The sequence below is a fragment of the Rhinoderma darwinii genome, chromosome 10 (assembly GCF_050947455.1).
Source record: "Rhinoderma darwinii isolate aRhiDar2 chromosome 10, aRhiDar2.hap1, whole genome shotgun sequence".
NCBI classification, from domain to species: Eukaryota; Metazoa; Chordata; class Amphibia; order Anura; family Rhinodermatidae; genus Rhinoderma; species Rhinoderma darwinii.
Window position 1 is genome coordinate 75,444,228 of NC_134696.1, and position 18,517 is coordinate 75,462,744.

Genomic DNA, 18,517 nt, shown 5'->3' on the forward strand with positions numbered 1-18,517 from the left:
TTCGGGCGGTCGCCCGGGGCCCAAGGCTCCCAGGGGGCCCAAGGCTCTCAGGGGGCCCATGACCGCCCGAACCCCCTCATGCCCAGTGGCGTCGCTAGCACCGGAGGGAGCCCCGGTGCCAGGACCGCACCTGTCAGGCGAGGGGAGCTTCGCTTCTACTTAGCAGCCGTGGTCTGTGCTGCTTTAGAAGCTCCCCCTCCAGCCCCCCTTCCCTGCTCTAAACATCTCTCCTATGCTGCTAGCTGTCGGGACATGGGGGAGGGGAGACTGTCGGCGGGCTCTGTGCTGTGAGCAGGAGAAGAGCTGCAGTGAAGACATAAAAGGTAAGTGCATGTATGTTTAATGTCCATATTCATGTATGTTTAATGTCCATATTCATGTGTGTTTAATGTCCATATTCATGTATGTTTAATGTCCATATTCATGTGTGTTTAATGTCTATATTCATGTGTGTTTAATGTCCATATTCATGTATGTTTAATGTCCATATTCATGTGTTTACAAGGTGTACTTTGTGTATAATGTGCATACTCGTGTGTACTTTGTGTACTATGCATACTTTGTGTATAATGTGCGTACTTTGTGTATAATGTGCCTACTTTGTGTACTTTGTGCATAATGTGTGTACTTTGTGTACTGTACGTACTTTGTGCATAATGTGCGTACTTTGTACTGTGCGTACTTTGTGCATAATGTGTGTACTGTACCTACTTTGTGCATAATGTGGTACTTTGTGTACTGTGCGTACTTTGTGCATAATGTGCCTACTTTGTGTACTTTGTGCATAATGTGCGTACTTTGTGCATAATGTGCGTACTTTGTGCATAATGTGGTACTTTGTGTACTGTGCGTACTTTGTGCATAATGTGCCTACTTTGTGTACTTTGTGCATAATGTGCGTACTTTGTGCATAATGTGCCTACTTTGTGTACTTTGTGCATAATGTGGTACTTTGTGTACTGTGCGTACTTCGTGCATAATGTGCCTACTTTGTGTGCTTTGTGCATAATGTGCGTACTTTGTGCATAATGTGCCTACTTTGTGTACTTTGTGCATAATGTGCGTACTTTGTGCATAATGTGCGTACTTTGTGTACTGTGCGTACTTTGTGCATAATGTGCCCACTTTGTGTACTTTGTGCATAATGTGCATACTTTGTGCATAATGTGCCTACTTTGTGTACTTTGTGCATAATGTGCGTACTTTGTGCATAATGTGCGTACTTTGTGCATAATGTGCGTACTTTGTGCATAATGTGGTACTTTGTGTACTGTGCGTACTTTGTGCATAATGTGCCTACTTTGTGTACTTTGTGCAAAATGTGCGTACTTTGTGCATAATGTGCCTACTTTGTGTACTTTGTGCATAATGTGCGTACTTTGTGTACTGTGTGTACTTTGTGCATAATGTGCGTACTTTGTGCATAATGTGCGTACTTTGTGTACTGTGCGTACTTTGTGCATAATGTGCGTACTTTGTGTACTGTGTGTACTTTGTGCATAATGTGCCTACTTTGTGTACTAGTGTTTAGGTAGTGTTAGCAATAGTTACGGCGCGGCAGGGTGGTAGTGGAGAAGGGGGGCCCAAGTTTGGGTAACAGCCCAGGGCCCATGGTCTTCTTAATCCGCCACTGATGAGAGCGGGGTTGCGGGTGTGTAATGCAGCCATTAGAAATATTTGCCTGCCGGCAAAAGGCCCTTTTTAACAACTACAAGCAAGATACAATAACAAATTTTTATTAGGCCATTATAGCAAAGACACACTACATAGAAATTCAAAGTTATGTTCATTGCTGATTGTAACCAGCATAGTGCAATGTTTGCCAGTAACAGGATTCAAAGTGTCAGTAGCAAGATTCAAAGTGTCAGCGGCTGCAGCACGCTGCACTCTGACCAAGGTCAAAGTCAGTATCAGAGATCAGCAGTATCAGAGATCAGCAGTAACAAGTTAAAATTTCAAAAGAGCCCCCCCCCCCCGACATGTTTCACTGCAGATGCAGCATCTTCAGGGGTATCGGGGCTAATACAGCCATTGCCCCACTCCTAATTCCTGACAAGTGCGCACCGTTAGGATGATGTTATGCGGCCAGCGCTGCACTAATGAGTGGCGGCACTGAAGACCAAACATGGCGGGCGCACTGCAAAACACCCCCATGTTCTGCATTCAGTGACTGAACCGCCGCTCATTAGTGCAGTGCCGGCTGCATCAGCTCATGCTGACTGCGCGCGCACTTAATGTCAGGAGCGGGGCAATGGCCGTATTACACAGCCGCAGACCCTCTCTATAGCGGCGGAGGTCAGAGAAACCTCTCATCTCCGTCGCTATTCCCCTGAATATGAGAAGAAGGATGCCCCTTGGATCGCGTCACAGGGAATTCCTGTGACGCGATCGAGGGCCATACCATATATGGCCAGACAGCCCAGGGTCCATTGAAGAACCCCAGGGCTGTCTTACCATATTTCCTGTTGGGGCATACTTAGGTATGTCCTAACAACTGCCTGTGTACTATCCGTACACAGGTTAATGTACCGGCATATAGCTGATATATGCCAGTACATTAAAGTTGAAAAATAAAGTAAAAACATAAAGTAATATTAAATTTAAAAAAATACACATACACCTTTTTTACAATAAACATTAAAATAAGTCTCAATACATAAAACATACACATATTCGGTATTGGCGTGGCCGTAATAACCTGCACAACAATTTTTTTCGGCATTTATGATGTGTACTCTGTAAAAAAAACAAAAAAAAAACTTCTTTCACTTATTAATGTGAGGCGCGAGGTGTGATGTATTGAAACTCCATGTGCCTCACATTTATAGTAATTAACCCCATCATGTACCTTACACATTAACCCATTATGACTAGAGATGAGCAAACTTATGAGAAGTTCGGTTCGGCTGGTTCGCCGAATTTCACGAAAAAGTTCGATTCGGACCGAACTAGTTCTGACCGAACCTATAATTTCTGTGCGCCGAGCATGGTACTGTCCAGGGTGCTAAAAGAGTTAATGGGCTGCACTTTCAGCAACCTTGACAGTACCATGCTCGGCGAGCGGAAAATAAAATTTTAATGTAATAAAAAAAAATAATAAATACGTTCATACTTACATTCCTCCTGTCTGGCCTCCAGCGATGATGTTTCATCCATGTCGTCGCTGCAGCCAATCACAGGCTCTAGTGGCGGTCACGCACGTCAGGATGACGTCAGAAGGCCGGCCTCCAGGGATGATGCTTCATCCCACATGACCGCCTCTGCAGCCAATCACAGGCTGCAGCGGCCTCTGCAGCCAATCACAGGCTGCCGCGTCAGGAAAGAAGGTCGGACTGGAGGAAGAAGAGGGACTCGTCACCAAGACAATGACCGGGTACGTATGAAATGCTTTTTATTTTATTTTTAATCAGCAGCCTCTTTTCTCTATCATTGATTGATAGAGACAAGTGGCTGCCGATTAGTATAATATTTTTGTAATGTTTTTTCTGCCCGCCCGGGTTCGGTCGAAACGTGTTCGGCCGAACCCGGTGAAGTTCGGATTCGCTGCGAACCGAACTTTTCGCGATGTTCGGACCGAAACCGGGTTCGGTTGTCCCGATTCGCTCATCTCTAATTATGACTGAGAAACATGATGGGTTAATTACTATTAATGTGAAGCAAATTCAAAATTCATCACACCTCGTGCCTCACATCAGAAAATGGAAGAACTTTTTTTTTTATTACTGTTGGCAAAGTATCGAAGTGGTATCGAAATCGCAATACTACACAAAGTATCGGTATCGAAGTCCAAATTCTGGTATCGTGACCTCCCTAGAATAAACAACATATTTTGAGTGCATTGGTAGCTTTCTATATTACAGAAAAGGTAAAGGTTCATAAATGGAAAAAATAATACCAACACATAAGACTCTACACAGATGGGTTCAGATATGAAACAGGTTTCTTTTAAAATAATGTTTTACTTTATACAACAGATAAATGAGTTCATCAGTGACCGTATGTTCAAAGTATAAATATAAAAAAACAGTCACTGTAATAAATTGCAACATTGCATCTACAATAAGATCCTACTTTTTCAAAGGTATACTAATATGATGATAAAACAATGCCTAAAATAACAATTAGGAAATATATAAGTAAAAAATAATGACTCATTTAATTCCACAATGATTCTGGTCTAGGTGACATAAAATAATTAACACTGCAGGGCCTCTGTGGTGAATATTTAAATAACAACTGAAAGTAAATTACTTTGATGGTAAACTGTTGTATATGTACAATACTCGTTCAAAATAAGAGTTATTTGCAAGTTCATTATTTTACATATTTATAGCCACACTTTCCATCACTCTTGGAGACCTCTAGGGTGGGGTATGGTCTGCCAGATAAAACAGACACGAGTAGTTGAGTAGAGTAGCACCATTTAGTTGGCTATGTAAGCGCCTTCTTCAGTAGAAAAATAATTTCTGGGATCAATTTTCTAGTAAGGAAGGAGCATTGGTAGCATCTATGGAGTCAACTTCATCTGCACAAGTATAGCCACTACCACCTGTAGTGTCCCCCAAGACACTGCATGTGAGACAATATGTCTGTAAATGTATTTTATGATGCTAAGTTATGCAAGCTGGTATGTTCTGGTATATCTGCCACCTCAGCTTCCTGTCTTCCTTTGCACACCTAACATCAAAGACACCTAAAAACACCATCAGGATAGAAGCAGACACAGGGAGTGTCCTGGGGGATTTAGGCTGGGTTCACACAACCTATTTTCAGACGTAAACGAGGCGTATTATGCCTCATTTTACATCTGAAAATAGGGCTACAATACGTCGGCAAACATCTGCCCATTCATTTGAATGGGTTTGCCGACGTACTGTGCAGACAACCTGTCATTTACGCGTCGTCGTTTGACAGCCGCGTCAAAAGAAGTGCAGGACACTTCTTTGGACGTTTTTGGAGCCGTTTTCTCATAGACTCCAATGAAAACCGCTCCAAAAACGGACGTAAAAAACGCTGCGAAAACGGCGCGAAAAACGCGAGTTGCTCAAAAAACGTCTGAAAATCAAGGGCTGTTTTCCCTTGAAAACAGCTCTGTATTTTCAGACGTTTTTGGTCACTACGTGTGCACATACTCTTAGAGACTGACATCCTCATTAATCAGTGCAAACCCGCTTAACACTAGCTCATACCTCCCAACCGTCCCGAATCTGGCGGGACAGTCCCGGTTTCTCACCGGGGTCACGCCGTCCCGGGCGGTCTACAAAATGTCCCGCTGGGCGCTGCAGCTGTATCAAAACAGCTGATCGCTGCTGACAGGTGCCCTGCATGACAGACGACTGCAGCAGCCATCAGAAGAAGGCAGGAGTCTTGCGGCCGTGTTCTCACTGGGATCGATGCCGGCACGGGAGTGGACCAGTCCAGTCACCTGAGCTGTCATCTGACCTCACGGACACAGGAGTCGCCACGGACACAGGAGTCGCCACGGACACAGGAGTCGCCACGGACACCGGGCACAGTCACAGGAGTCATCACGGACACTTGGCACAGACACAGGTGTCGTCACGGATACAAGGGCATACACACAGGAGTCGTCATGGACACAGGAGTAGTCACGGATACTTGAGTCGTCATGGACACTGGGCATGGACTCAGGAGTCGTCACGGACACAGGAGAAAATTATTACATATTCAAGAGCCTACTGTATCTCCAATCTGTGGCATGTGGGAGGAGCATAAAAGCCAAAGTTTTTTAGTCTGTATTGGTCTGCACTTATCTACCAGCCTAGCCCTTTATATTACAGTCTCTAATATAAAGTTCTAGACTAGTGGACATGTGCTGACCACTACTGGAAGCGTAAAAACCAGCGTAAATAGTGCCAAACTCAATGCCCCTTGTAGACAGTGGCCCACACTGCCTCATGGAGACAGTGCCTCACAAAACATGTGGCCAGATTTTATCTATTAAACAAAGTGTTCAAGACATAGGAGTAAACACAGATTTTTATATTGGGAAAAAAACATAATCAGGCTCAAACTGATCGTAATTTTCCTAGATCAATGTCCTCCCAGGTAAAACTTCCTTCAAGAAACAAAAAACACAGTGCACACTTCTCAGAGCTAAAAGAAAAAAATAAGAACTTCATCAAAGGTTTCCAAACAACCGACTTCTATCGATGAACTGTAGGATGTTGCTGATTTAAATAAAACAGTACAACCAGAAATTGTACCTGGTGAACTCAACATTACTGATACTGAGATTGACAATGTTGATCCTGCAAATCTATTGGGTGTCATTATAAAACTCCAACAACCGTCTCGGTTGAAATTGTCTGTAATAACGAAATTCAAGATGAACTAGACATTTCATGTCACCAATTTCACAATTTGGATCACAAAATAAAGCAACAATAGTTTCAAGTGAGTGCACTTCACCAATTGTCCCTGAAGATGATTCGCATTGTGACAAAATAAACACTTCCAGCGTAGAGTAGAAGGATTTTACAGATATTGAATATTGAGGGTATGTTCACACGGCCTATTTTCGTCCGTAAACGCCCGACAAGCGGCCGAAAAATCGGAAGCAGAACGCCTCCAAACATCTGCCCATTGATTTCAAAGGGAAAACGGCGTTCTGTTCCGACGCAGCGTTTTTCGCAGCGTTTTTTTACACGTAAAAAAACGACCACGAAAAAGAAGTGAAGGACACTTCTTGGGACGTTTTATGAGCTGTTTTCCATAGACTCTATTGAAAAAAGCTCCAAAAACATCTGTAAAAAACGCTGCGAAAAACGCTGCGAAAGTCGCGAGTGGCACAAAAAAACGTCTGAAAATCAGGAACTGTTTTCTCTTGAAAACAGCTCCGTATTTTCAGACGTTTTTGACTCTGCGTGTGAACATACCCTAAGAAGAGGATGAAATCCTTTACAATATAAAAACACGGGATTACACAGCAGCATATGAAAAAGCAGCTAGAGATTTTTTTTATTATTATTGTGTTTGAGTCTTGTCTAGACACGTTAATTCAAAGCATCCCGTGTCAAAAAAAATGCTACAAGTGGTGCAAAATTTACTACGATAGAAAAAAAAAAAAGAATGGGAACCTTTATTTCTGTACATGTCACTTGTTCAAATAATCATTTATACAAGCTGTGGGACAGTCAACCAATAGTGAACAGGAAGCCCATTGAAAATATATTAGCTTCTTCTGCCATTCTAACCAGTGTCAATACTTATCTAAAAACCAGTTCGTTTTTGCATCTCTATGGAATTCAGTTCATCTCTGAATCGACTTATTAGAAACACCAAACTAATTATTTGTTCCCTACTATTGACAACTTTTGGGAACAGGAAAACAATGTTTATACCTTGGGCGACGAAGCAGTACATTTATCAGGTGATGGCCAGTGCGATAAGCGCTAAATATTGTGCTTATACTCTAATGGCCTTGGAAAACCAAAAAATTATTGGATTTCACATCGACCAGTTAGGGCCTGGGGTAAATTCAGTAGGGCTTGAAAAATCTGCCTGTTGGACAGTTTTTTGTGATCTTATCATTAAAGGTGTACAGGTAAAGTTATTGTGCACAGACCGCCACGTAGGCATATGCTAATAAGGGGCATGGAGAATCGAAGTTATGAGGAAAGATTAAAAGAACTAAACCTATTTAGCCTTGAGAAAAGACGACTAAGGGGGGACATGATTAACTTATATAAATATATGAATGGTACATACAAAAAATATGGTGAAATCCTGTTCCATGTAAAACCCCCTCAAAAAACAAGGGGGCACTCCCTCCGTCTAGAAAAAGAAAGGTTCAACCTGCAGAGGCGACAAGCCTTCTTTACAAAGAGAACGGTGAATTTATGGAATAGCCTACCGCAGGAGCTGGTCACAGCAGGGACAGTAGATGGCTTCAAAAAATGCTTAGATAATTTCCTAGAACAAAAAAATATTAGCTCCTATGTGTAGAAATTTTTTACTTCCCCTTTCCCATCCCTTGGTTGAACTTGATGGACATGTGTCTTTTTTCAACCGTACAAACTATGTGACTATGTAACTATGTAAGATGCTCAGAGAGGATTTTCCACAAGTTTCCTTATCTAGAGTTGATGTCGTGTTGTGTCATCTGCCACGCCTGCTGTCATATACCACAACTGGTATCATCCGCCACGTCTGGTGTCATCTGCCTTGCTTGATGTCATACGCCATGTCTGGTGTCATCTGCCATGCTGGCTGTCAAATACTACATCTGGTATTATCTGCCGCGTCTGGCGTCATCAGCCACATCAAGTTCAATCCATGCCAAAGCCTCTGCTACTGTCTGGACTCTTACAGGTACTCTTGTGCTAAGGACTTTACATAGACTTTATAGACTGTTGTTTGACCAGCTGCTACTTCACTTCAGCGGTGTGGCCTAGCGGGTCCACAAACCCCCAGATCATGACAGTACAATAAGGCCATGGACCCCACTGGTCAACCCGAGTCTATGACGGCTTCTCCGGTCAAGGCAGGATCAACTCCTACAGACGGTGAACGCCATTACACATCATCTGGATTCTCAAGCTGCAGTCTTCATGCCACCTGCTCCTGTTGCTCCTGCTGTTCCTCCTGCTACACCTCCTGTCAGTACCGTACCCAGACTCTCCCTGCCACTACCTCCTCGCTACGATGGGGATGCGAGGACCTGCAGGAGATTTTTAAATCCATGCCAGAACCATTTCAAGCTGCACGCGAAGTCGTTTCCTTCTGATGACGCGAGGATCGCCTTCATAACCCCCTTTCTTACTGGCAAGGCCCTGGCATGGACGAACCCCATCTGGGAACGAGAGGGTTCGGAGACCTTTTAACCTGCAGATTTTCCTATAGACTTTCTGTATGGTATTTGAGGAGCCTGGGAGATCATCTTCTGCAGCTGCATCTCTGCTGACCCTTCGCCAAGCAGACACCTCCATGGGCGAGTATACAATTTGTTTTCCGTACCCTGGCCACAGAACTGGCCTGGAACAATGAGGCCTTGGTGGCTACCTTCTGGCAGGGACTGTCCTCTTTTATTAAAGACGGGCTTGCCCCTAGAGGTCTACCACCTACCCTAGATGCCCTCATCTTTCTGGCCACCCGGTATGACATGGGGATCCAGGAACGAGCCCAAGAGGCTCGTCTGGACAGAAGACCCCTGCTGCCCTCATCATTTGTTCCACCAGAAGACCAAAGTTGTTAGTCCAGGAGAAACAACGCAGGACTCTGTCTGTATTGCGGCCTTGGAGGCCATTTTGTGCGTTTGTGTCCCCAGAAGCCGGAAAACTCCAGCGCCTAGGATTGGTTAGAGAGACAACGCTAGGTGGAAATAATAAATCCTCTCCCAAACTGTCCATTCCAGTGACTATAGTGTTCGGCGAGAAAACGCACCAGGTTTCTACCTGCCTGGACTCCGGTTCCACAGCAAACTTTATCCAACAGGACCTAGTGGATCGTCTCCAGTTGCCCACGGTTTCTCTGGAGACGCCCCCGGCTATTGAATCAGTGAATGGTCTTCCTCTGCCCGATCCTATCATGTCTGACACTAAGCCACTGAGGTTCCAAGTTGGAGCCCTTCACGCTGAACAGATTGCATTCCTTGTCTTGCCTAAAGCCATCAATCCTGTTTTTTCTGGGTCTGCCTTGGCTCCAGCTGCATGCCCAGTCCTTGACTGGAATTCCGGAGAAGTTCTCCAATGGGGCTCGAAGTGTCTCCACCACTGCCTGTCACAGATTCGTCCTGTCCAGCCTCCCCTGTCCCAGTCATTAGCGGGACTATCCACTCACTATGCACAGCTTGCAGACGTCTTCAGCAAGAAGGAGGCCAAGATGCTTCGCCCGTACCGGTCTTATAATTGTCCGATTGATCTAGCCCCAGTCACCTCACCTACCCATGGTTGGGTATATCCTCTCTTCTTGCCAGAGACTCAGGCCATGTCAGTCTATGTTAAGGAAAATCTTGAAAGGGGGTTTATACTAAATAATTCCTCCCCGACCGGAGCCAGGTTCTTCTTCGTTAAAAAAAAAAGAACTGATCACTATGACCCTGCATTGACTAACGTGGTCTCAACCAAATCACGGTCAAGAATTGCCGCTGATCCCCGAGTTATATTACCGTATACGAGGAGCAAAGATTTACTCGAAGGTGGACTGGTGTGGGGCTTACAACTTGATCCGAATCAGTCGGGGTCCTCTATGTCTGCATGATGGTCTATCTATATGATATCTTGATCTTCTCCCCAGACCCGACGACACATCGGAGCCATGTCCGTCAAGTCCTGCTGCAATTAAGGGAGAATCGCCTGTATACCAAGCTGGAGAAATGCATTTGAGAGAAGTTCTCTGTCCTTCCTGGGCTACATCATCTCTAATCAAGGCCTCAAGATGGATCCTGAGAAAGTGAAGTCTGTCTTGGAGGAGCCACTTCCTCAGGGCCTGCGGTCCATACAGAGTTTTCTGGGATTCGCTAACTTCTACTGGCAGTTTTATACCAAATTTCTCGTCTCTGGCGGCTCCCATCTCTACCGTTACCGAGAAAGATGTGAACGCCAAGGTGTGGACTCCGGAGGCAGAATCAGCATTTAATAGCCTCAAGAGTGCCTTTACTTCAGCCTCGATCATCCATCAACCAGATGTATCTAGACAGTTCTCTTTGGAGGTGGATGCTTCCTGTTGGTGCAGGTGCACTTCTGTTCCAGAGAAGTTTCAAAAGGGAAAGGCAGTAGTGTGTGGCTATTACTCAAGACTTTTTTCTTCCGCAGAGCGCAATTATTCTATTTGGGATCGGGAAGTACTGGCCATCAAGCTGGCACTGGAGGAATGGAGACATCTGCTAGAGGGCGCAGTTCATCCCATCCTGATATACTCCGACCACAAGAATCTCACCTATCTCCAGTCAGCTCAACGGCTAAACCCCCGTCAAGCCAGGTGGTCGCTGTTTTTCACCTGTTTCTGGTTTGTGCTCCACTTCTGTCCCACTGACAAGAATATGAGGGCCGATGCTCTGTCCTGGTCATTTGAAATAGAGGACACTTAGGAGACCCCTCAATGTATCATAGACCTGTCCTGTATTATTGCCACTAATCCGCTGCAAGTTAGAGACATCCCTTTGTGTACGACTTTTGTTTGTCTGGCAGACAGGAAGAGAATTCTTCGCTTGGGACACAGCTCCAAACTGGCTGGGTACGCTGGTGTCCGTAAGATACGAGACTTGATACAATAGCTTTCTGGTGGCCGACGCTGCCCAAAGTTATTGTGGACTATGTCTCCACCTGCACTGTCTGTGCTTCTAATAAAGTTGCTCATTACAGACCTGCCGGTCTGCTCCAACCTCTACCTGTGCCCAACGCTCCCTGGCAACATATTGCAATGGACTTTGTCATGGATCTTTCTCTCTCAGGAGGATGCAATACTGTCTGGACCGAATGTTCTCTAAAATGGCACAATTTATCTAGCTAACCGGCCTACATTCTGCTCCTCATCTGGTGAACCTCTTCATTCAACATATCTTCTGCCTGCATGGCTTGCCTCTTCATATCGTTTCTGATCGGGGGATCCAGTTCACCTCAAAATTCTGGAGGGCCCTCACTGATGTGTGATTGGATTTTTCCTCGACCTACCATCCTCAGCCTAATGGTCAAGTAGAGAGGATTAACCAAATTTTGGAGAATTATCTTTGCCACTTTATCTCCGTGCAGCAGGACGACTGGATACAGCTTTTTCCATGGGCTGTAGTCTCCTATAATAACCACACAAGTGAGTCCACTACTTCAACGCTATTCTACATAGCCTATGGCCAACATCCACGAGATCCTCTTCCTGTTCCTGCTACATCTCAGGTATCCGCAGCTGACTCTACGTTTGAGGACTTTCTATGCATTTGGCAACAGACCAGGTCCTCTATTCTACTGGAAGTCGATCGCATGAAGCGAAAGGTTGACACACGAAGAAGAGAGCTGTGTCAGTTTCAACCTGGAACCAAAGTCTGGCTGTCCTCGAGGAATGTTCGTTTGAAGGTGCCATCATATAAATTTGCTCCCAGGTTCCTTGGACCTTTTGAGATCCTGCAACAGATAAACTCTGTCTCCTATAAGCTGCAGCTGCCTCCTACCCTCAGAATCCCCAACTCCTTTCATGTGTCCATCTTGAAACCTGTGGTTCCGAACGGATACAGTAAAACTCCTAGTTCTGCAGATGCTCTCAGCGGTTCTTCTGATGTGTTGGAGGTGAAGGAGATCCTGGACTACAAGAGAGTAGGAGGAAGAACTTTCTATTTAGTGGACTGGAGAGGGTTTGTTCCTGAGGAGAGGTCTTCGGAGCCAGAAAAGAACCTTAATGCCTATGATCCGTGGAAAAGATAGGACATGTTCACAACTTCAAAAAGGTGCAACGTTTCAATCCCACATTGTTTTCTAAAGCAATGTGGGATTGAAACGTTGCAACTTTTTGAAGTTGTCTGAATAAACCAATTTTATACTTTCAACTTGGAGTGCTGCAACATTGTCTTCATGTATACAGTATATATAATCCCTAGGACCAGGATTACTTGCTTGGCACCCAGACTTCAACTGCCTTCTTTGTGAACGCTTCCATTTTCTGCTAGTGCATATCTATCTATCTATCTATCTATCTATCTATCTATCTATCTATCTATCTATCTATATACACTACCGTTCAAAAGTTTAGGGTCACTTAGAAATTTCCTTATTTTTGAAAGAAAAGCACAGTTTTTTTCAATGAATATAACATTAAATTAATCGGAAATACACTCTATACATTGTCAATGTGCTAAATGACTATTCTAGCTGCAAACGTCTGGTTTTTAATGCAATATCTACATAGGTGTATAGAGGCCCATTTCCAGCAACCATCACTCCAGTGTTCTAATGGTACATTGTGTTTGCTAACTGTGTTAGAAGGCTAATGGATGATTAGAAAACACTTGAAAACCCTTGTGCAATTATGTTATCACCGCTGTAAACAGTTTTGCTGTTTAGAGGAGCTATAAAACTGACCTTCCTTTGAGCTAGTTGATATATAACGTAGGAAAAACGGGAATAAGTGCGGCGCTGCTTCTCAATGAAAGTACAAATGATGTAGAATGATGAAGTTTATTGAACAATCCAGGCTAGGATTGTTCAATAAACTTTATCATTGTACATCATTTGTACTTTCATTGAGAAGCAGCGCCGCACTTATTCCCATTTTTCCTACGATCTATATCGTCTTCATTGCGGTGGCCAATGGGCCTGACCGGTTGGGATTTCGGCAGCAGCACTCACTCCTACAAACAATTTTAACGTGATTGTTCTACGGTCCTGTGGTGAGCATTCATTTGTATTTTACTGACTGCTACTCCTGGGCTTACTTACACTATGTGGCGCCGTGCTTTTTATTTTTATTTGAGCTAGTTGAGAATCTGGAGCATTACATTTGTGGGTTCGATTAAACTCTCAAAATGGCTAGGAAAAGAGAGCTTTCATGTGAAACTCGACAGTCTATTCTTGTTCTTAGAAATTAAGGCTATTCCATGCGAGAAATTGCCAAGAAACTGAAGATTTCCTACAACGGTGTGTACTACTCCCTTCAGAGGACAGCACAAACAGGCTCTAACCAGAGTAGAAAGAGAAGTGGGAGGCCCCGCTGCACAGCTGAGCAACAAGATAAGTACATTAGAGTCTCTAGTTTGAGAAATAGACGCCTCACAGGTCCTCAACTGGCAGCTTCACTAAATAGTACTCGCAAAATGCCAGTGTCAACGTCTACGTCTAGGGAAGAAGCAGGCAGCTGGTATTCTATCTGTAATGGAGTGGCCAGCGCAGTCACCAGATCTCAACCCCATAGAGCTGTTGTGGGAGCAGCTTGACCGTATGGTACGCAAGAAGTGCCCATCAAGCCAATCCAACTTATGGGAGGGGCTTCTGTAAGCATGGGGTGAAATTTCTCCCGATTACCTCAGCAAATTAACAGCTAGAATGCCAAAGGTCTGCAATGCTGTAATTGCTGCAAATGGAGCATTCTTTGACGAAAGCAAAGTTTGAAGGAGAAAATTATTATTTCAAATAAAAATCATTATTTCTAACCTCGTCAATATCTTGACTATATTTTCTAGTCATTTTGCAACTCATTTGATAAATATAAGTGTGAGTTTTCATGGAAAACACAAAATTCTCTGGGTGACCCCAAACTTTTGAACGGTAGTGTGTATATATATATATATATATATATACACACACACACACACACACACACACACACACACACACACACACACACACACACACACACATTTTAAAAAAAAGAAAATCTTGCAGCACTCCAATAGGCAAAAAACTTCAAGCATGCTTGAGAAAGGTCTTATCGCAGGACTGAAACGTTGCATGTTTGCTTGATGTGGACTGAATAAATTACACTTTTTTTGGCTATTGGAGTGCTGCAAGATCTTCTTTTTTGAAATATCTGTATTTAGTCCAAGGATCAGGGCTACTTGCTGGGCACCCAGATACAGTAAAGGAAATAAGTATTTGATCCCTTGCTGATTTTGTAAGTTTGCCCACTGTCAAAGACATGAACAGTCTAGAATTTTTAGGCTAGGTTAATTTTACCAGTGAGAGATAGATTATATTTTAAAAAAAAACTGAAAATCACATAGTCAAAATTATATATATATATTTGCATTGTGCACAGAGAAATAAGTATTTGATCCCTTTGGCAAACAAGACTTAATACTTGGTGGCAAAACCCTTGTTGGCAAGCACAGCAGTCAGACGGTTTTTGTAGTTGATGATGAGGTTTGCACACATGTTAGATGGAATTTTGGCCCACTCCTCTTTGCAGATCATCTGTAAATCAATAAGATTTCGAGGCTGTCGCTTGGCAACTCGGATCTTCAGCTCCCTCCATAAGTTTTCGATGGGATTAAGGTCTGGAGACTGGCTAGGCCACTCAATGACCTTAATGTGCTTCTTTTTGAGCCACTCCTTTGTTGCCTTGGCTGTATGGTTGGGGTCATTGTCGTGCTGGAAGACCCAGCCACGAGTCATTTTTAATGTCCTGGTGGAGGGAAGGAGGTTGTCACTCAGGATTTGACGGTACATGGCTCCATCCATTCTCCCATTGATGCAGTGAAGTAGTCCTGTGCCCTTAGCAGAGAAACACCCCCAAAACATAATGTTTCCACCTTCATGCTTGACAGTGGGGACGGTGTTCTTTGGGTTATAGGCAGCATTTCTCTTCCTCCAAACACGGCGAGTTGAGTTAATGCCAAAGAGCTCAATTTTAGTCTCATCTGACCACAGCACCTTCTCCCAATCACTCTCAGAATCATCCAGATGTTCATTTGCAAACTTCAGACGGGCCTGTACATGTGCCTTCTTGAGCAGGGGGACCTTGCGGGCACTGCAGGATTTTAATCCATTACGGCGTAATGTGTTACCAATGGTTTTCTTGGTGACTGTGGTCCCAGCTGCCTTGAAATCATTAAAAAGTTCCCCCCGTGTAGTTTTCGGCTGAGCTCTCACCTTCCTCAGGATCAAGGATACCTCACGAGGTGAGATTTTGCATGGAGCCCCAGATCGATGTCGATTGACAGTCATTTTGTATGTCTTCCATTTTCTTACTATTACACCAACAGTTGTCTCCTTCTCACCCAGCGTCTTACTTATGGTTTTGTAGCCCATTCCAGCCTTGTGCAGGTCTATGATCTTGTCCCTGACATCCTTAGAAAGCTCTTTGGTCTTTCCCATGTTGTAGAGGTTAGAGTCAGACTGATTAATTGAGTCTGTGGACAGTTTTTTTTAAAAATATAATCTATCTCTCACTGGTAAAATTAACCTAGCCTAAAAATTCTAGACTATTCATGTCTTTGACAGTGGGCAAACTTACAAAATCAGCAAGGGATCAAATACTTATTTCCTTCACTGTATAAGGCCCTCAAAGCCACTTCACAACTGAACTGGTCCCTGAAAAAATAGCTTTTTGAAATTTTCATGAAAATGTGAGAAATTGCTGCTAAAGTTCTGAGCCTTGTAACGTCCCAGAAAAATAAAAGGAGGTTCAAAAAATGATGCCAATCTAAAGTAGACATATGGGGGATGTTAATTAGCAACAATTTTGTGTGCGATAACTGCCTAACTTACAAGCAGATACATTTAAATTTAGAAAAATGCAAATTTTTGCAATTTTGTAAAAAATGTTGGTGTTTTTCACAATTAAATACTAAATATACCGAGCAAATTTTAACAGTAACATAAAGTCCAATGTGTCACGAGAAAACAATCTCAGAATCCCTTCTATAGGTAAAAGCATTCCGAAGTTATTACCACATTTGCACCTTGGGTACGTGGACCCACTGGGCCGTACCGCCTTGACGGAATGTCAGCTGACCAACCTGACACAGTTCACAGTCTATAGTTCATATAGGTGTACCTGTGGTAGCTCAGTCAGTAGCAAGACAGGCTCGGCTGGGACTAGGCAGCAGGCAGGCACCAGTCGTGGTGTAGCAGGACAGGCATGGTACTCAGCGCAGCACGACTCCAACTCAATACGGCACTTGGACCAGGATAGCACGGTATACAGGTACCATGAATGTTAAACACTGGGAACTGGAGAACAATTAGGAGACCATTTGCAAAGACCGACTAGGGTAACGACAACAAAGCTCAGGCAATGCAAAAAGGGGCAGAGCCCTTTTAGTCCAGGGTGCTCAGTGGCTAATTTGGTACTTTAACTCAGGTGCGCGCGCTGGCCCTTTAAGAGCAGGCATTAGCGTGCGCACGCACCATATGAGACCTGGGCGAGAGAAGCGCAAGTGAGCGCTGGCGTCTCCTGAGGAGGAGATGGGGGCCAGCACTCACAGATCCATGGCTGCGGTCGTCAGGAGGTGAGTGAGCCTGACGGCCCGTGGCCATGGGCATGACACACATAAAGTGAAACATGCCAGATTTGAAAAAAGAGGCTCTGTCAGGAAGGTCAAAAGCGGGAAGGGGTTAAACTAAGTCAAGCAAACACCTTTATATATTTCAGTGGAATTTGTACCTTGATTTGAGCTGGTTACCTGTAACAGCTCCTCCCCACAGAAATATTCACAGATAGTTTCAATTTTATCTGAGAAGTGTCTCAAACCAATTTAGAATCTGTTTTTCACGCCTTCTGCTTCCAATTGGACACTTCCTGTGAAAAACTAATTTGTTGCCACATAATCATTGATTGATAAGGATTATTTTTTGTTTTCTCACGGTCGCATTCCAAGAGTCATAACTTTTTTTTTATTCCGTCGACATAGCCATTTAAGGGCTTGTTTTTTGCGGGACGAGTTGCATTTTGGAATTGCACCATTTTTGGATGCATATAATATATTGAATAACTTTTATTAACTTTATGTTAGGAGAGAATTGAAAATAAGCAGCTATTTCAGCTTTGATTTTCACGTTATAAATTTACACCGTTTACTATGCAGGGTAAATAACATGTCACCTTTATTCTATGGGTTGGCACTATTACAGGGATTCCAAATATGTATAGGTTTTGTATGTTTTCCTACGTTTGCACAATAAAAACCCTTTTAGAAAAAAATTACTTGTTTCTGCATCGCCGCATTCCAAGAGCCGTAACTTTATTATTTTTTTTGGTCAATGTAGCTGTATGTGGGCTGGATTTTTGCGGGCCAAGGTGTCGTTTCCATTAGTACTATTTTAGGGTATTTCGGACTTATAGATTAATTTTAATTTTATTTTTTATGGGGGGAGTGGGAGACAATAAAGAATTTTGAGGTTTTTTTGGACGTCAATCATCCGGCGGTTTAATTAATGTGTTAATTTTATTGTTCGAGTCGTTACGATCGCAGGGATACCATATATGTGTATGTGTTATTTGTTTTGGCACTTTTACTAAATAAAACCACTTTTTGGGGGAAAAAAGTGGTTTTATTTTCTTTTGACTGTAATATATATATCTTTTTTTTCATAAACTTTATTTAACTGCTTTACATTTTGGTTTTTTTAGTCCCACCAGGGGACTTCACCATGCGATCTGCTGATCGCTTATATAATACTTTGGTATACTTAGTATACCAAATCGTTATTGCCTGTCAGTGTAAAACTGACAGGCAATTGCTGAAGGCAGACCTGGGGGCCTTTTTTAGGCCCCCGACTGCCATGGAAACACAACGGCGCCCCGCGATTTCTTTGAGGGGGCACGGATGGAGTGACAGAGGAGCACCCTCACTCTCTCAAACTCATTAGATGCCGCTGCCACTATTGACAGCGGCATCTAATGGGTTAAACTGCCGGAATCGGAAAGTGCTTCGATTCCGGCAGTTGCGGCAGGAGCCAGGCTGTGTAAAACACATGGCAGTACACGCGCGATCAGATGACGGATATATAATTATAACACTGACACATGCCTCCAATAGTCCAATGCTAAGGCACATTGACCTAAAACTTAACATAAAACTTAACCTCAGTATTCCCACAACACTTCTTGAGTACCGTTATCAAACAAATTA

At 43.5% G+C, this 18,517-nt stretch overlaps 1 protein-coding gene across 1 annotated transcript in view; it reads left to right on the top strand.

Moving 5' to 3' along the window:
* The window catches only part of NHERF4 (NHERF family PDZ scaffold protein 4), a 302,457-nt gene that overhangs the window by 109,133 nt on the left and 174,807 nt on the right, over positions 1 to 18,517 (top strand). The window lies entirely within an intron of this gene.